The following is a 15,248-nucleotide window of genomic DNA, read 5'->3' on the forward strand; positions in this document are numbered from 1 at the left end:
AGGTTCCGAATGATCCCCCTCCGGTGCCTTCTCTTTCTGGGGCTCTACCGACTGCTGAGACTTCTCCTAAGCAACCCTTGTGAAGGCTCCCTCTTGTTTGTTTATTTTGACTCATGTATATGTACACATTTGTAGCTTATCGGGGATATCAATAAATAAGTTTTCCTTCATTTCAACGTATTGTGTTAAATACACCAAAACCTTCTTCGCTAAGTTCTTTGAATTTTCTTTTGTTGAAGCTTATATGTTGAAGCTTTCTGAGTGGAGCATGTAGGTTGGGGTAGTGTTCCCTTAATTTCCCGAGTGAGGAAAACTTCTCGATTGGAGACTTGGAAAATCCAAGTCACTGAGTGGGATCGGCTATATGAATCTTAGAACGCCATTGTGCTCGGTCCTGTGTCATGTCCTTCGTTAGATCCAAGTACTCTAAGTCTTTTCTTAGAGTCTCTTCCAAAGTTTTCCTAGGTCTTCCTCTACCCCTTCGGCCCTGAACCTCTGTCCCATAGTCGCATCTTCTAATTGGAGCGTCAGTAGGCCTTCGTTGCACATGTCCAAACCACCGTAACCGATTTTCTCTCATCTTGCCTTCAATTTCGGCTACTCCTACTTTACCCCGGATATCCTCATTCTTAATCTTATCCTTTCTCGTGTGCCCACACATCCAACGAAGCATCCTCATCTCCGCTACACCCATTTTGTGTATGTGTTGATGCTTCACCGCCCAACATTCTGTGCCATACAGCATCGCTGGCCTTATTGCCGTCCTATAAAATTTTCCCTTGAGCTTCAGTGGCATACGGCGGTCACACAACACGCCGGATGCACTCTTCCACTTTATCCATCCAGCTTGTATTCTATGGTTGAGATCTCCATCTAATTCTCCGTTCTTTTGCAAGATAGATCCTAGGTAACGAAAACGGTCGCTCTTTGGTATTTCTTGATCTCCGATCCTCACCCCTAACTCGTTTTGGCCTCCATTTGCACTGAACTTGCACTCCATATATTCTGTCTTTGATCGGCTTAGGCGAAGACCTTTAGATTCCAACACTTCTCTCCAAAGGTTAAGCTTTGCATTTACCCCTTCCTGAGTTTCATCTATCAACACTATATCGTCTGCGAAAAGCATACACCAAGGAATATCATCTTGAATATGTCCTGTTAACTCATCCATTACCAACGCAAAAAGGTAAGGACTTAAGGATGAGCCTTGATGTAATCCTACAGTTATGGGAAAGCTTTCGGTTTGTCCTTCATGAGTTCTTACGGCAGTCTTTGCTCCTTCATACATATCCTTTATAGCTTGGATAATAAACTACGAGACGCCGTCTGTGGGAATCGAACCCACGACCACGTGGTTAAAAGCCACGCGCTCTACCAGCTGAGCTAAGACGGCCATTGTAAAAATCAATATCAGGGCAAATGCACCAGCCGGGAATCGAACCCGGGTCTGTACCGTGGCAGGGTACTATTCTACCACTAGACCACTGGTGCTACTGCTTTGGTGTGCTTTCTATTTGTGTTTTTGACGACCCACTCTTGTAGGTGATCACATGTTCTTCTCTCTTCTTAAAGAAGGTGTTTGCTAAGAAGAGATCATATGCCATTGCAAAATCCAAGATAGCTTCCCCATCCTCGTTTCTCTCCCCAAAACCATGGCCACCATGGAAACCTCCATAGTTGCCTGTCTCCCTGCCCACGTGTCCATTTAAATCTCCTCCTATAAATAACTTCTCCGTCTGAGCAATTCCTTGCACCAAGTCTCCAAGGTCTTCCCAAAATTTCTCCTTCGAACTCTTATCCAACCCTACTTGAGGTGCGTACGCACTAATCACATTGATAAGTTCTTGTCCTATTACAATCTTGATTGCTATGATTCTATCTCCTACCCTCTTGACATCTACAACATCTTGTGTCAAGGTCTTGTCCACGATGATGCCAACACCGTTTCTCGTTCTATTTGTGCCCGAATACCAAAGTTTAAACCCTGAGTTTTCTAGATCCTTTGCCTTACTACCAACCCACTTAGTTTCTTGTAGGCACATAATATTTATCCTTCTCCTCACCATAACTTCCACTACTTCCATAGATTTTCCCGTTAAGGTTCCTATATTCCACGTTCCTAAACGCATTTTGCTCTCTTGAACTCTACCCTTCTGTCCTAGCTTCTTCACCCTCCCCCGTCTAATAGGATCAAAGTACTTCTTTTGTGTGTCCCGTGTAAAGTTGATAGGAGCATATGCTCCCAAACAACTTTGAGTGGAGTCGTTCGAAAAGAAGTTTCTATGGCCCCCTTGCTCATTTAACACTGCATCCGGGTGCCGATGGAGATACAGCGACCCTTGCTCATTTATCACTGTGCTCGGGCCACACAGCGCGCCACTTACGGGTGACGCCCTAGCTTTAGCGCGATTTTGTTCTGGATTCATTTTCATAAGGATTCGACGTGATCATGGAGTGCCGGCTGTCGACTACCTGACGCCCTCCCCCTCCTCCTTTATCCGGGCTTGGGACCGGCAATGTAAGATACATAGGCGGAGTTTGTGATATCCACTAGTGTAAATATTTTAAATTGAAGATCGAATTCATTACTTGTATTCATATAGGGTCAAGGAGTGTAGTTGTAAAAAAATCATCAAAATCGGAGTTAAAATAACCGTTAAATCGTGATTTTTCGTTTATAACCGTCGAAAACTTTTGTCCCATTACTTGATCTCTGAATGTTTGTTTTTTGCAATTTTTGGCGTATGCGATCTCGAAGTATATACAAACATGTTTGACGGTTGGATCATTGAAACTAGTTTTGTAGAATGAGTATCTCATCAAAACAATAGATTCACTAATACTTAAGAGTTTATTCATAATTTTATTAAGTATAACATAAGATTTTGTGGTATCCACTAGTGTAAATATTTTAAATTGAAGATCGAATTCAATCATTGTATTCATATAGGGTCAAGGAGTGTGGTTGTAAAAAATCATCAAAATCGGAGTTAAAATGACCGTTAAATCGTGATTTTTCGTTTATAACCGTCAAAAAGTTTTGTCCCGTTACTTGCTCTCTGAATGTTTGTTTTTTTAATTTTTGGCGTATGCGATCTCGAAGTATATACAAACATGTTTGACGGTTGGATCGTTGAAATTAGTTTCGTATAATTCGTATCCCATGAAGTTCAATGGTGTGTGTGTGTATATATATATTTATTTATTAAGTAGATTTAAATCTATTTGTTTTGTATGTATAATTATTAAAGTTTTTAGGGGTATAAAATTTAATATATATATATATATATATAATTATTATAGTTAATATTTTGGGTATAATTATTATAGTATATATAATTATTATAATTATTATAGTTAATTTAATATATATATATATAATTATTATAGTTTTTAGGGGTATAAAATTGTTAAATTAATATATATATAATTATTATAGTATTTTCTTAGGGTTATAAATTATTAAATTAATATTCTGCTTATCGTGTATCGTGTTACCCACGTGTATACCCGAACAAACCCGTTATCTTAACAGGTGCTTATCGGGTTACCCGATAACGACCCGTTTCGTTATCGTGTCGACCCGAACACCTGTTAATTTCGTGTCGTGTCGTGTCGGGTTATCGGGTCGTGTCAGGAATTGCCAGGCCTACCAAAAAGCATGATCAAGCACTATACTTTCCACCATACGACCTGCATTTGAACGGCTGAAATTGTGGTTGGCCCAATTATCACTAGTGAATAGTTGTTTCAACCCTGCTTTCTTTTTAACTAGGCTGTCTAGTGCAATATAGTTGGTGGCGAATCGAGTGGTAGCTGGACGAATAATTTCTCATTTGCAAAATTCACGCATCTTTGCCAACAACCAACCATAATTGTAAATATAATTTATGATCGTTCTAGCTCTTTTTACAACATTAGCAATATTCTCTTTCTTCCCCATTGCCTCAAACATGAGATCAATACAACGTGCTGCACATGATGTCCAAAACACATTATGATGCTTCATTAACTTTTTTTCCAGCTTTGACAAATGCAGAATCGTTGTCGGTCACGACTTAGACAACATTATGCTCTTCCACCTCCATGATTACATCCCTCAATAATTTGTAAATATACTTGTAGTTCTTTATATGGTCTGAAGCATCAACGAACTTAAAAAAAATTGTCTTTCCCTTTGGAGTATACCATGAAGTTTATGATAGACAATCTGGTCGAGTCAGTCCATCCGTCACACATGATTATGCAACCATTAGTTTCCCACTTTGACCTCAACTTGTTAACATACTCGCCAATGTCTTTATACTCCATTTCCAAATATTTGTTTCTTACCTCATAGGGAGTGGGAGGTTGTACTTCAACACCAGCCTGTTGACATCCCAATACTATATTTTTGAAATGATGTGATGATGCCTTCTCAGCAAGGACATTTTCATAGATAAAGAACTTGCTAATTAGACGCCCCATTCCCTCCTTCACATTACCTCCAGTGAAATAACTCCAAACACTCTTTTGACGTGCTTTGGATGACTTATATAAACTTGGGGCTATTGGTGGTGTTGGTTGTGATTCTCTAACACTTGCTCCCCGTCTCATTTGTGCACCACCACTTGTCCCGGAACCTTGTGCTCTATTAGGAATTTTATGAAGGTGTTCTCTTTCCCATGTTGACTGTTTGGAGGCACGTAACGCTTGTTTGAAATTGCGTCGTTCTTCAGGTCTCATGTCATCATCACATTCGTCCTTATCGTCATCATCATCACTATCAACCGCTTGGTCAATGACTTCTCCTCGTAGCCCAGCTCGAATATTTTCCATTCCATGTGTTTTCTTTTCTTTCTGGTGTTTTTTATTTTTTAATAATGTGGTGATGAATGCCTTCACTTCTGGGGGGACATTATCGCATCGTTGGACATTATTTCCTAGATCTAATCCACTAAAATGGTACTTAAGTCGTGTCACTCCGCCACTCTTCATTACCCGACCACAATATTTGCAAATTGTGCCATGTTTGTTTCCGTCTATTGGGTCTCCATGTTCACAAGCTGGATCACGTTTAGTAACTCCGCTAGACATCTTAAACGTACCTATATTTATTTTTCATGGAAATTAGGCAATTATTTTTTGGCCAAAAAAATATAGTAGTGACGGTTATATAAGAGAACCTAAATAATAAAGTTATTCTACAGAAGAATTATATAGGAAGTAAATAAAATGATTGTAAGAATTTAAGTAATTATAAAAATAATATGGAATAATAAAACCCAATATTAATGAATAATAATCCAATTTGATAATAAAATCATAAATAACATTAAATATATTAAAATTATCCTAGGGAATAATTATACAACATTACTTAATTACTTCAAAAAATTAACATGCACAATATTATTTGGTTCTTAGATCACATGCACGGGTCCACACAAATTTTTTTGTTGTTGTATAAATTACAATAATATAAATATAAGTTTGTAAACTTACCTTAAATATGGAACCCTTTGTGTAAAGGCCAAATAGAATTTGCGTGGACCAACAATAAAATAATAATTACAACAAAATGTGATGAAAACATATAAAGTCTTTAATAATGAATTAAGAGACAATAAACACACATGTAAGTGACCAAATAAAAAATTAAAAAATTAAAAACCACATGCCATTGACTAAGTAATTAATTGACACAATTTAAAATATAATGCCACCAAAATTTTGGAATAGATAATAACAAAAATGCAAATTAAATAACAATAATGAATGAGAATAACTTACTATAGTTCAGTTTTTTTTTAACTTGGGGGCAAATTGAGGTTGATAGATGTTGAGAATAACATGAGCATTATGTTTTGTTTTGGAGAGATGTTGAGAATAAGGGACGGCATGGGACCATTTGATTTTATTTGTATATATAGAAATAGAACTACCTAACCATATATATAGAAATATGACTACAACTAATTAGTTAGGTGAGTGAACGTGGTGAGTAGTTCAAAAGTAGATACTTGAAAAGAAATTGTCAAAGATTCATTGTCTTGTTTCTTACAAAAAGAATTCAAAACAAAACCATATATATAAAATTTTAGCATATTCTCACAAAAACATAAGTGATATGGTGGTTAAGGTGTTGAAGGAGTAAAATGGGAGGGGTTCTGTGACAGCCCGTCCCTGATTTTAAGAGTTTTAAAGTTTTAATAAAGGATTTTACAAAAATGCCCTTTGAGGCACGCGCATTATTCGAGGTTAATCGTTGTGTCGTGCCATCTAAGATTTGCTTTCTTAACATATCCTCGTTGTACTTGTCGTTACGGACGTGTGGGCGCTGACGGTTCGTTATTTGGAGTTATAACGAAAAAGATTTTAAAGTTTGAAGTTTGAGCATTTTATAAATTTTATTATTAAAATTTGGATGGCCCAGATTTAATGAAGAATTAAATGGATGGCTCGGATGTAAAGGAAAAAATAAATAAATAAATAAAAAGTGAAGGAAGGTTTTGTGTGTGTGTGTGTGCGTGTGAAGAAAGAAGAAGATTGAGGATTGGGCAGTCGGGAGGAAAGAACAAAGAAAAAAAAAATGGGATTGGGCAAAACTGCCCAATCTGAAAGAAGAAGGAGGGGACGAATCAGGAGAAGAGAGAAGGAGAGGATGGCCAATCGGAACAGAGAAAGGAGGAAAGGAGAGAAGGCGAGAAGCGGAGGAGAGAAGGAAGAAAAATAGGTCTTCACCCGCGACCCGTTTTGACCCGCGACACCCACACCCAAATGCCGACGATTTTCACCGAAATTCTCACAAATTGGATCAAGGTACCACTTACAATCAACACCTAGGCCTTCCCTCTTCATATTTCACCCCAAAAACCATGAAATTTCGTGGTGATTTCTCAAAGAACACCCACACGGGTGCCGCGACTTTCTTGTTCAAAATTCGCCCAATTCCGAAGCAATTTCTTTCAATTACTAACACCATTATCATTCCCTTAGGACCTGGAACAAAGCCCAAGCATTAGTTGGAGCATCGGAGTGATTTTAGAGGTCGAATTGAAAACACCCATTTCTAGGGTTCCGCACCGATTTTGGTGAAATTGGAGCTCTTCCAAGCCAAATTGGCCTTGCCCTCAGGTATAAAGTTTACTCTACTCATTGAGATCTTCAATTCTGTATTTTTTGAGAATTTTTGGAAATAGTTGGATTTTCTGGCGAGCCGGGGCGGCCGACCGCCACCCGCGGCGGCTCGTGCGGCGGCGCGTGGCTAATGGCCCGCCAATGTCATTCTTAGCATGTGTTTAAGGTTCTAGGTTCAGTTTTGATAGTTGATGGACGTAAATTGAGTAATTGAACCTAAGTTCGTTACGATTCGTGGTTAGGCGCAAAAGGTGAATCGACGATCCAACCGTCGGATCGTCACCAAACTTTGATACGTTGTAGTACGTAATATTTTAGGATTATAGGAACTTACGGATCGGGAATCTGGTTTACGGATCTTTCAGAATTAGAGTTGTAAGTTCATAAAATAGAATGTTAACCGTCACTTGGTTCTGGAAATTGACGGAGATCCGACCGTTGGATGGTAATGAAACTTTAGCATGTTGTCCTAGAGGTATATTGTGGACCTCTGGAAGTTATTGATTTGAAATCTGAGTTGCAGATCTTCCAGATCGAACTACGTAGTGACATGTTTTATATAAGTTATATATTCTATCGATATGATTTCTGAGGTTGGATTTGATTATTGTTCTAGGCGCCGATCGTCATGACGCCTTGATGTGTGGTGCTAGGGAGTTGTTGGGCGAACTCCAGGTGAGTGGGCAGTATTTCTGTTTATACCTATTTACTATTGATATTTTTCCCAGAAATTGAGTTTAAATGAAAGTACGTTTTAAAATGCCATGCATGCATATTATGAATTATATGATTTGGTATATGATGCATATATGTGAAATGGTGCTGTGGACGCACAAGTGAGTATCAGGTGAGGTTTATGTTGTTCATGTGATTTATTGATGATGTGAATTGTGTTGAGAGCTCACAACCTGCACCCCCGGTGTTAGTGCTTATGTTATTCACCCTGCATCACACGCTTACCTTGGATCCAAGTAGATGCTAGTCGTACAGACCACTAGAGGTGATTCCGACATGCCAGTCGTACAGACCATTGGAGGGGTTCCGACTGGTAAGTAACTTTAGATTATGTGCACAGATGATTGATGAGAGAAGCACTAGAGCGTATTATTTCACCATCTTAGTCGTACAGACTACTATAGGTAGTTCCGACTTATGTGCAGTGTAGTGCCGTACAGGTCACAGTTGGTGACTCCGGCAGGGCCGTACAGGTCACAGTTGGTGGCTCCGGCTGGATGGGATATTGAGCTATAGAATCAGCCGTACATGACCACTATAGGGTCTCCAGTTGATTTATTATTTCACCTGATTTATATTGATGCATTCATATTATATTTTGGCATATGGCATGGCATATTCTTTCTGAAAAGCGTTGAAGGATTGTGATTTGAGCTTTTGATGATATATATATGTTTATATACTCTTTTTTTTCTGGGAAAGTATACAGGTTTTACGGCGAGGGGTTAGAAATGTTTTAAATGAAATGTTTTCGAAAAACTTTGTTTTACTGACCCACTCAATTTTGTTTTGCACCCCTCCAGGTTCTAGATAGCAGAGCTTTGGTGGCCACGAGGAATCCAACGGTGTTCTGACAGAATTCACAGAAGTAGGACTCACCCTCGGGTGTTTCATCTTAATATTTGTATTTTTAAAGCTTCCGAACTGTGTAAATGGTTACGTCACTCTCACGTGACGGCCAGCATGCCTTCCTTCGGGACGGGGTGTGTCAGGTTCGAATCCTATTGGTGTTTTTTTAAATATAGAAATTTATCTTAGATAATAAATATTAGCTTGCAAGCCTTGCAGACATCTTAACGATCATATAAACATTACAGGCTGAATATATAACCACAAACACATCTGTAGCGAGTTGGATAAGGCCCAGGTGCATGGTTGACAAAGGGAGGGGTTCGAATCCCTCTATTCTCAAGATTGAGACTTTTCAGCATTTTTCAAGTATTTTTGGGTTTCATCTCGCGATATATTGCCCAAATAATGTATTGAAATGCTGAAAATATCGTCTCCGATAATATCGATATATTGACGATAATTAAGTGGATAAGTATGAAAATATCGTCTTCTAAAAAAAATGATAATATCGATGAAATATCGCCGATAATATCGATATTTAAATCACTACTTCTGGGCAACGGATAAATACCAAATGCAAATTGTTTTTTTTAAATGACACATAAAATTGTAATCGAAGTCTTAAAAAAGGTAAAAGTTCCCTAAACTTAAGATAAAACTATTGAAGTTGAATGCATGCATTCTTCTTCAGGAAAGATGCAACTAAATTAACTAATGAAGAGAAAGTAGGTAAGCATGATCAGAATTACCGACCAACAGACTGCTGTAGCTATCAATTTAATTACATCTTGGTTGATGAAGAGTACTTAATTAAAGTCGACAAAGTTTTTAGTGCAGTGAAATTGATATATATTTCAAGATTTTTTAATACGAAATAAATAATAAATATGCACGTTATAACGTAATCTGTAAATGAATAAGTACTGTAAATTTTAAACTCTAAACTCTCATATGACATTGTGATAATTACAATACCTAATAATGAATACTTGAAAGATTTTTTTGACACTCGTTCATGGAAATTTTTTTGTTAGAAATTTGTAAGATTAGAAGGGTCTGTAGGCCCTTGCCCTTTTGCGGGGTCACAACTTGTCAACACATTGTGGGAACATGATTCAAGCATATATAAAGGTAGGATTAATTATGGCTTAATGCTCATCGTGATAAGCATGTACAAGTAATCGTCACTTGCCATTTGTTTGTAAATTCAGCTTTCAGTGAAACAAAAATGTAAAAGATGGAAAACTACCATACTAATAAACAAAACCAATCATGTAGTTTATCCTTTTCTTTTCTTGTAGTGAATTAGCCAACTTGTCTTTTTCTTTCCGAAGAAAATATCATTGAGATGTTAGATTCTCTGCTAGTATTTGATTTGATTTATTTCTCTTTTTGTTTTTGATATGTGTTTTAAGTTTTTCACATACTTGCACGTATGGTTTTAGCTAACGCTACTTTGGCATCCTCTCGTTTCAAATTTGTATAAAAGTCTTCTACATTAGCTGTCCAAACAGGACAAGGAAAACACGAACACAAACATGACCACAAATTAAATTCCACGATCAAGATCAAGACCACACGGTCTGACGACTCGTAGGTCATTGATAAAAAGTGTAGCTCGTCAATGATCAAACCAGTTTGGTTCACATATAATATGACGTATGATGGCAAACCACATTCCATATAAAGTTATTAATAAAGTCATAAAATAATTAGACAACTTTTTTCTTGTTAATTAGTCTTTCACATTGACTAATAAAGTCATCTAGAACCATCGTACATGTACAAGACCCCTATAAAGCGTCCATTAACCGACAAATCACATCAAACTAAAAAATGTTTTAACAAATTTACTATTTTAACCACCTTCAAGGGAATATCACACGTGAATCAACGACTAGTGTGTGTACTAAACGAACATCCAATTGATTAAACCTGATAATTTTTTATTTGATTCGTTATTTTGACACAAAAATGATACTAAATTAATAGATTTCAGATAGACACGTTAACAAATCAAATCATTATTAGGTAACTTATAAGCACATGTTAAGATAACGAATCGGTTCATGTGTAATTACGTATAAACTGTAACCAGTTAAGAAATAGTTAATTTGGTAATTTCAAACTACTAAAAAACTACTATAGTCACTTAGTACTATAATTTACTTGTATTCCTCTTCACTTGTAAGTGAGAGATCTTAAGTTCAATTTTCATCAAAGATAAATTTGAACTATATTATTAATAACATAGTGTGAGGCTAAACCATCACTCTCATTTAATGTAGATAATATCATTTGTTAAAAAAAAAATTAAAAAAAATCTACTTTAATAGCAATAGGATTTAATCCCCTTTTGTAAGATTAAATCCCTACGTGAGCTTAATCCCTACTGTTAACTTCTATATTTATTATTTTATATGTGTTATGTGCGCAAATATGAACCGCGCTGGAATGAGAGATGAACCAAAACGTCTATCTTCCTAAGAAAGCTTACTTGAATAAAGGCTTTCTATATTATTAATGGTGAACTGTCAATTTAGTCCCTGAATTATATTCAAAGCTCATATATTCAATTTTCCGTCAATTTAAATCACATTACTTGCATGTGATACACATTGAAAGGTAGATTAGTAGTTTTTCATCAAGAAATAATGTATGGAATTAATTTTGGCGGGTAAATTGGTAGTTTCAAGTAAAAAATAGTGTAAGTTAATTTTGGAGGGTAAATTAGACGTTAGATTCGCAACCTCAATGAAATGTTAATGGTTTATAAGCGAGAAAATAGCGGTATTATACTTTAAAGTGTGTCAAGTGACTTAAGTTGACTAAAAATTGGATAAAATAACTTTGAATATAATAGTATGAACGAAATTAGCAATTTTTAATAAATTTAGGGACATATTTTACCAAAAAAATAATTCAGTGACTTAATTTTCACTAAGGTGATACTTCAGGACTAAATTGACAATTTACCCCATTATTATTAATTAATATATAATTTATACTAATAAAGTTTAAATTATATATATTTATTTATATATTATAATTTATATATATTAATATATAAACATGTGCAAATTCCTAAGTTGAATTATATATTTATTAATATATAAATATAACATGCTTTTTATGCAAAGGGATTCTCATTTTTTTTTCAAAAATTGGGGATTAGGTGTAGGACCCACTTTACATAGAATTTCAACGATTCGAACCGTCTATTTTATAAGTCTCGATTCATAGATCATCCTTGCAAAAATTCATTTCAATCCGAAATCATTTGCTTATTTAATTATTAAGAATAAATTTCATTGTTTCTTATATAACAAAGAATTCGTTAATTTTTTTCAGCCCAATTACTTTTCACAATCATAGAACACTTCATAGGAACACCTAGTAATATCACCACTAGGATCCATGATCAACTCAGTAATTTAAGATGTCCTACACTAAGCGACTTTAGATGATACAAATATGTATTCATGTCTAGAGTCATGCTCTGAGAATATAGTAATCAACCATTCTAGAAAGAAAATTTTATAAATGGATTACCGAACATTTTTGCTCATAAAATAAGAAACGTTTTAGTAAATGAAGAAGGTGTCATACCATATCATACCCTTACTTATGGAAATATAATTAATATTATCCAGAAGGAATGCTTGAAAATGTGTATCGATATGAAAATTTCAAAACAAGTTAACAAAGATAAATTCATTGCTAAGTATAAATTAGGAACGTTCTGTGAACAATATGGACTACCTCCTATTGCTCCTTTTAACAAAAAGAAAAAATCACAAGTATCCCAATAGATACTCAGGTAGATAATACCCCAAATATAATAAATACAAATCTAAAAATAAAAACTTTGAAACCAATAAGTTTTATGAAAAACCCAAGACTAATAAGTCTCAGAGAAAACCTTCATGGAAATTTTTCCCTAAAGAACAAAAGGGTAAATGCTATAAATGTGGAAAATATGGCCATTACGCCAACAAATGTCATGTCAAGAAAACTATCAACCAATTGAAGATCTCTGAGGAAGAGAAACTTCAGTTAATCCAAGTTTTAGAACTTAAAGACATAGACCATAGTCAATCAGAAGATGATTTGGAATTATCCTCTTTCGAGACCCATTCCTCCAGTAGTCTTTCATCACTCAACATTAAAGTAGGTTTTACCGATACTTGTTGTAATAACAAAATCTCAGTACTCAATAAACAAGAAGAACAAGAAAATCTTCTTATTGAATTAATTAGTAAGGTCGATGACCCAGAATTAAAATCCTTTTACCTCCAGAAACTAAAGAAATTGGTTTCTTCAGAAGAACCAGGCATTAACCAATCCCAACAAATTCCAAAAATCTCTCTTAGCACAACCTTGGAAATGTTTAATAAGTCTAAGAAAGAAATCACAATTAAAGATCTCCAAAAAGAAGTTAATAAAATTAAAGACGAAATTAGATTTCTGATGTCCGAAAACCTAGAAGTCCGAACACAACTCAGTAGAGTTCAAACATATATGTTAACAAACTCTCACGAAGAAGAACCTAACAGTTCTTCCTCTAGTTCTGATTCAGGCTCCCAGTCTGAAGAAAAATCTACAGAAATTTAGTCTTAAGTCTTTTAGACAAGATAAGAATCCAGAAATGGTATTCTAAAATTAAAATAATAATTGAAAATTTTCATTTAGAAACAATTGCTTTGATTGATTCCGGTGCAGACTTGAATTGTATTCAAGAATGGTTAATTCTTACTAAGTATTTTCATAAGTCTACAGAAATACTTAGTACTGCTAACCAGTCACCAATGCAATTAAAATATGAAATACCTAAAGTACATGTGTGTCAAAACAATATTTGTTTTAAAACCCCATTTGTTTTAATTAAAAACATTTCAGATCCAGTTATATTAGGAATCCCTTTTATAGCACTTATATATCCTTTTAAGGTTCATGATAATTGGATTACCACCAAAGTCTTAGGACAAAAAGTCATATTTGAGTTCTGCTTGGAAACAGATCTCAGAAAACTAAGACACTTACAGAAAAATAATGTTTCAAAAACCATTAGTATAATCACTAATAAATCACAACACATTAATTTCTTAAAAGAAGAAGTTAATCACAAACGAATTGAAGAACAGCTAACAAATAAATCTTTGTTAGAAACTATTAATAATGTTCAAAAGAAACTTATTAATGAAGTCTGTTCTGACATCCCCAATGACTTTTGGCATTGTAAACAACACATTGTTAAACTTCCTTACATAAAGGAGTTTAATGAATAAAAAATCCTAACCAAAGCCAGACCTATCCAGATGAGTCAAGAAGTCATGGAATTCTGCAAAACAGAAATCCAAGAACTTCTTAATAAAAGAATCATTAGAAAAAGTAAATCACCATGGTCATGCCCTGCATTTTATGTTCAGAAAAACACAGAATTAAAAAGAGGGACTCCCAGATTAGTTATTTATTATAAACCTTTGAATGAAGTTTTGGAATGGATTAGGTATCCAATTCCCAACAAAAGAGATTTGATCAAAAGGCTTTCTCAAGCAGTCATTTCTTCAAAATTTGATATGAAATTAGGTTTTTGGCAAATTCAAATATATGAATCTAATAAATATAAAACGGCTTTTGTAACTCCATTTGGACATTATGAATGGAATGTAATGCCTTTCGGCCTTAAGAATGTACCAAGTGAATTTCAAAATATTATGAATGAGATTTTTAATCAATATAGCCATTTTTCGATTGTTTATATTGATGATGTTCTTATTTGCTCAAGGTCAATAGACGAACATTGGAAACATTTGCATATGTTTGCTAGAATAATCAAGTCTAATGGATTAGTTGTATTTGCTTCTAAGATTAAACTGTTTCAGACTAATGTCAGAGTTTTAGGATACAATATTCATCGGTCTACCATCCAATCTATTGATAGTCATTAAATTTGCTAAAAAGTTCCTAGATCAGATTACTGATAAAACTTAACTTCAAAGATTCCTTGGATCACTAAATTATGTATCTGAATTTTATCCTCATCTTCGTCAACAGTGTAAACCATTGTTTGATCGTCTCAAAGATAATCCTCCAGCATGGTCTACCATTCATACTTCTATTGTTAAACAGATCAAATCACATGTTAAGACATTGCCCTGTCTTGGCATTCCAACTCCCAACTTATTCAAAATAGTTGAAACTGATGCATCTGATATCGGTTATGGAGGTATCCTCAAGTAGCAAACTTCTTCCAGATCTTCCGAACAAATTGTTCGTTTCCATTCAAGAGTATGGAATTCTACACAAAGTAATTATAGTACTATTAAGAAAGAGATATTATCTATTGTATTATGCATTAGCAAATTTCAAGATGATTTATTAAATCAAAATTTTTTAGTCTGAGTCGATTGCAAATCTGCAAAACATGTTTTACAAAAAGATGTTTAAAACATTGCATCAAAACAAATTTTTGCACAGTGGCAAGCCATATAGAGTATTTTTTATTTTGATATTGAGTACTTTAAGGGCAACCACAATTG

General features: G+C 35.0%; 1 long non-coding RNA gene and 2 other non-coding genes across 3 annotated transcripts; 1 reads left to right on the plus strand and 2 right to left on the minus strand.

Moving 5' to 3' along the window:
* Positions 1-1,320: 1,320 nt before the first annotated feature.
* On the minus strand, positions 1,321-1,393 carry TRNAK-UUU (transfer RNA lysine (anticodon UUU)). Its single transcript has one exon. It is a non-coding gene; the product is annotated as a tRNA-Lys (tRNA).
* A 27-nt stretch (positions 1,394-1,420) lies between these two features.
* On the minus strand, positions 1,421-1,491 carry TRNAG-GCC (transfer RNA glycine (anticodon GCC)). Its single transcript has one exon. It is a non-coding gene; the product is annotated as a tRNA-Gly (tRNA).
* Positions 1,492-6,331: 4,840 nt separating this feature from the next.
* On the plus strand, positions 6,332-8,131 carry LOC139193194 (uncharacterized). Its single transcript, XR_011577604.1, has 3 exons — positions 6,332-6,801; positions 6,979-7,116; positions 7,736-8,131. It is a non-coding gene; the product is annotated as an uncharacterized lncRNA (long non-coding RNA).
* Positions 8,132-15,248: the final 7,117 nt, after the last annotated feature.

This window comes from Malus domestica, chromosome 16 (genome assembly GCF_042453785.1).
Source record: "Malus domestica chromosome 16, GDT2T_hap1".
Classification (NCBI taxonomy): Eukaryota; Viridiplantae; Streptophyta; class Magnoliopsida; order Rosales; family Rosaceae; genus Malus; species Malus domestica.